Source organism: Microcebus murinus, chromosome 15, assembly GCF_040939455.1.
Source record: "Microcebus murinus isolate Inina chromosome 15, M.murinus_Inina_mat1.0, whole genome shotgun sequence".
Classification (NCBI taxonomy): Eukaryota; Metazoa; Chordata; class Mammalia; order Primates; family Cheirogaleidae; genus Microcebus; species Microcebus murinus.
In genome coordinates, this window is record NC_134118.1 from 26,242,623 (window position 1) to 26,247,540 (window position 4,918).

Consider the following 4,918-nt stretch of genomic DNA (forward strand, 5'->3'; position numbering starts at 1 on the left):
TAAAAGAGTAAAGTTTTAAGCAAGGTTAGAGTGACAGTTTTTAAATATGGCGATTTAGGGAGCACTGCGTACGGCTGTATCCGACACTTGCGTTCAGACGCCGGAGCACAGAGGGCGCGGGGAGCCCGTGACACGCGCCCACCTTTCCGCGACGGTCTCCCGCCGCTCACCCGCGCAGAGGCGAGGCTGGGCAACAGCGTAGCACACAACGGAGACAGCGATTCCTGGAGACTGGTGCCCATCCATCTGTGTGGTAATTTATGTATGAATGAATGGAAGAACAGGTATAAAAAAAAGTATAACTGTATACAGCCTTTAAATTAAAAACCTCAAAATCTTTACTCAGAGAATGGCATGTAAGTTTGTTCATTTAAGTTGCAAGTGACAGGACTCGCCAGAGAAAGTGATCAGTGAACTAGAATCAGCGTAACCCAGTGACTGCGAGGAGAGGAGACACGGTCGAGAGCATACAGATCCATGATAAGCCAGCGACGCGGCGGGCGGCGGCAGGGCCGGCTCCTTCTCTGCTGTTCCGCTCAGATCCTCCAGCTGCACTTGGAAGGGTGCCGAGTCCCCAGTGAAGTGACCAGCTCATCCGCCTGCCAGGGACACCCTGAAGCCAAGAACAATGGAACCTTCATCTTCTGCGGGAACACGAGTGGATGCCCACGTGGCCGGCTAGAGGCACCGCAGCTCCTGGCCTGCCACCTCTGTCCGTCTGCTGGCCTGCCCCATAGCCTGTCACTGGATCGCCTCCACGTAATTCGCAGGGTACAGGCCAACCTGCCCACTGTCCGAGCGTCCCTTGCACCAGCCTTGCTCATCTTCATCCTCCATCTTGGTCAGGTCATCCCCAGCCTTGAAGCTCAGCTCGTCATGCTCCTGGCCCTCGTAGTCATAAAGGGCCTGGACTCGCACTTCCATCCCTGAAGTGGTGTCCTCGTCAAGCGGGTTTGAATCTCCGTTGGCATCCGTGGAGAAGAAGGGGTTGTTGGACTCATCATCTGACCAGTCGGTGGGGTAGCTCTGGGTCTTCTCGAAGCTGCTCACATTTTTGGTCTTAATGTCCTCCTTCTCACTGACGGTGCTGCCTGTGTCGTCCTCGTCCTCGAAGGGGTTGTAGCTGGACTGTGACTGCATGGATTGCACAGGGTTGCTCAGGACACTAAGGTTGCTGCTGGGCTTGTTCTGCAGAGACTGGTCGCCTGTCTGGTTGATGCCTGTCAGGGTGACACCGTCAGCAGTCTTCTTCTCTCTCCGGCTGAGAGTTCGATTCAGGTCTGCAGACCACTCCTCAAACTGCGACCAGTTCATGGCCATGCGGGGCCCATGATTGGCTCTGAACCACCTCAGGTCCTCCATCGCGTCGGCTGCCCTGATGCTCTGCTCCAGGTCGCGGTAAATGGTTTTGTAGCTGGCCACATTGGACAGGTCTAGGTGCTTCTGAACCTCCAGCAGAACCTCCCAGAAGCACAGGCGCTTCTCCTCAAATTGCTGGCACTGTTCAAACACCTGCTCCATGTTCGCCATGTACTGGGGTGTGCCCTGGTCAAGCTCCTTCAGGGACTTCTCATACTTCTCTTTGGTCTTAAGGACATCTTGCTTGCATTTTTCTACTTTGTCTTGCAATTTCTTAAGCTGTTCAGGGTTGAGGGACAGGTCTGCTTTGCTGTTGGCCTCTCATGAGATGGCCCACTTCTCCTCTTTGCACGCTGTGTGATGGGCTTTCTTTGCTGCCTCCACCTCTTTCAGCTTCTTGGCCCAGGGCTTCTGTGCCTTGCGAAAGCCGTCCTCAGCTTCCTTGGTCTCCTTAAAGCCCCCCATCATCTGCTTGTGAAAGGCTTCCTTCTGCCAGTGCTTGATTTTCTCAAAGTCTTCATTCATCAGCGAGGCCTTCACCTCGAGGTGTAGCTTGCTCACCCTCTCTGCCTCGTACATCATGGCCATCTAGGCCTTCTCCACCGTCCCATATTGTGGCTCCTTCTCCACAAGCTGCCTCCAGCGCCGGGCCTACTTGGTGAGCTGCTGTGCGTACGCCTTCTCAATGCGTGCCCATTCGTGCAGGCAGTTCATGAGGTCACCGCACAGGCAGTGGCCATCGTCAATCCGCTTCACGGTCCGCTTATAGTTCCCAAACTCCCAGAAGCTATCGCTGGACAATTCTACTCCAACGGAATCATCATACATGACAGACATTTCTTCAAAGGGTGAAGGAGCAGCAGGGAATGCTTAGATTCAGGGATTCAACTTCGGATGCTCAATATCCGTAGATAAACCATTTGCGAGCTCCTGGATTAGATCAATTGAAGAGCAGCCTTTTATAATCCATGTGGCTTTGGGCAAGTCTCAGTCCTCAGCTTCCCCGTCCTCATCTGGACTGGGGATGATGGCCCAGCCCTTCTTCACAGATGCTGTTGAGGAGCTCGGCGTGCACAGGTGTGGAGAATGAATTCTTAATAAAAATGCATTGCATAATTTTCAAACTTTCTGAACCTGTATTAGGACCTTCCAGAGAAACCGAACCAATAGAATGTATATGTATATGTGTATGTATATATTAATATATGTGTATTTATTGTAAGAATTGGCTCATGTGATTATGGAGACGAAGTCCTAAGTTCTGCTTTCTGTAAGCTAGAGACCTAGGAAAGACAATGGTGTGAACTCCAGTCCAAAAGCTGGCAGACTTGAGACCCAAGAAGAGCCATTGTTTCAGTTTGAGTCTGAAGTCCAGAAAAAACCAATGTCCTAGCTTAAGATAGTCAGACAGGGGGAGCACCTCTTAAGGGAGGGTCAGCCATTTTTGTTCTCATCATGCCTTCAATTGATCAGATGAACGTCACCCACATTAGGGAAGGCAATCTGCCTTACCTAGTCTATGATTCAATTTTTAATCTCATCCCAAACACCCTCACAAACACACTCAGAATAACATTTGACCAAATATCTGGGCACCTTGCAGCCCAGTAATGTTGATACATAAAATTCATCATCACAATACTGTAGTTTCCAGTATTAACTAAAGCATTAAAACCTTTAACTGTGCTTCTCCTACCTTTGGATCAGTTCTTCCAATTGGCAGTAGGACCCTCGGAAGTGATGTCTGTGGCCTCCCTATCCTGCTTACAGATCAGGATAGGGAATGAGGCTGGTATGAGGCTCAGAGACAAGAGATAAATGACTACACCATTGTATCCTCAGCGTGTAGCAGAGTTCTTGTTGAATGAGTGATTTTGAGAATTGGCTGGTTCTATTTGTTCTTTTGTATTTTTAACATAAAATAAAGTTCCCTGGCACTGCTAGAGAACAAAGTGTTCATGTTTCTATCTCCAGAAATAAGTCTTCCCTTATTTCTAAACAAATTATGCATTTACAACCATTTATTCATTCAGCAAACTTGTGTTAGGTCAGGTGCCAAGGAATCAAAAATGAACTAGATAATATCTCTGCCCTTGAAGTACTTAAGAACTAAACTCTTCTGTCTTCCAAGGTATTTTATCAATTTCTGTCCTCATTTTTTTTTTTTTTTTTGAGACAGAGTCTCACTTTGTTGCCCAGGCTAGAGTGAGTGCTGTGGCGTCAGCCTAGCTCACAGCAACCTCAAACTCCTGGGCTCAAGCAATCCTCCTGCCTCAGCCTCCCAAGTAGCTGGGACTACAGGCATGCGCCACCATGCCCGGCTAATTTTTTCTATATATATATATTAGTTGGCCAATTAATTTCTTTCTATTTATAGTAGAGATGGGGTCTCGCTCTTGCTCAGGCTGGTTTCGAACTCCTGACCTCAAGCATTCCGCCCGCCTTGGCCTCCCAGAGTGCTAGGATTACAGGCGTGAGCCACCCGCCTGGTCTCTGTCCTTGTTTTGTTGTCAACTTAATAGTTCTTTCTTCAGGGGAATGACTGCATCATGGCTGCCTGGGAACTTGCATGTCTTCATATGTGCCACATAGACCAGGATTTAACACCAGCTGATCTAAGTCCTGTAATCCACCTAAGAACATGAGTGCAGGGAGGGTTTCATCAGGGGGTGCTCCAAGGCCTTCTCCCACTCACCTTCCTACCTACCATGGAGGCTGTTACAAGGTAGTTTCCTCTGATGAGGAATGAGACTTTCTACCTCTCATTTCAGGTATAAGCTACAAGCAATAAAACTCTTCATCTGCAGCATGACATCAACTCCTCAGCAATAGGATGTTCTACCATATGTGTTGCAGTCACATGGCCTCTTTTGGCGCCATCCTGTGGAAAAAACCTGGCACATTTTGTACTCCTGCTTTTGCTGTCTACATAAATTAAAAGTTTTTCTTTTTTTGCCGGGTGCGGTGGCTCACGCCTGTAATCCTAGCACTTTGGGAGGCCGAGGCGGGCGGATCGCTCAAGGTCAGGAGTTCGAAACCAGCCTGAGCGAGACCCCGTCTCTACCAAAAATAGAAAGAAACTAATTGACCAACTAAAAATATATATACAAAAAATTAGCCGGGCATGGTGGCGCATGCCTGGGCTCGCTGAGCCCAGGAGTTTGAGGTTGCTGTGAGCCAGGCTGACGCCACGGCACTCACTCTAGCCTGGGCAACAAAGTGAGACTCTGTCTCAAAAAAAAAAAAAAAAAAAGTTTTTCTTTTTTTAAAACTGTTTCAATCCAAAGCTGGAAAAAATATACTCTCTGAAAGACACCTACATGGCCTTGTGTTGAAGAACAGAGAGGCAGTCCCAAATTTATGAAAGTGCCCAGCAATTCAATGATGTTCCTTTCACAATTTACTGAAACATTATACATATGCTTTTTGTGTCCTAGGGTATCCATACACGCCAATTTAACCCATAAAGAAAAATAAAATATATATTTACAACAGGCAGTAGATAATACCACTGTCTATACTTGTTGAATAAATTAAAGATATGAGACTAGAGCAGGCA

At 47.9% G+C, this 4,918-nt stretch overlaps 2 pseudogenes; both read right to left on the reverse strand.

The window, feature by feature from the left end:
* Nucleotides 1-314: 314 nt before the first annotated feature.
* Nucleotides 315-1,530, reverse strand: LOC142876341 (protein kinase C and casein kinase substrate in neurons protein 2 pseudogene; annotated as a pseudogene).
* On the reverse strand, nt 315-2,196 carry LOC109731404 (protein kinase C and casein kinase substrate in neurons protein 2 pseudogene; annotated as a pseudogene).
* Nucleotides 2,197-4,918: the final 2,722 nt, after the last annotated feature.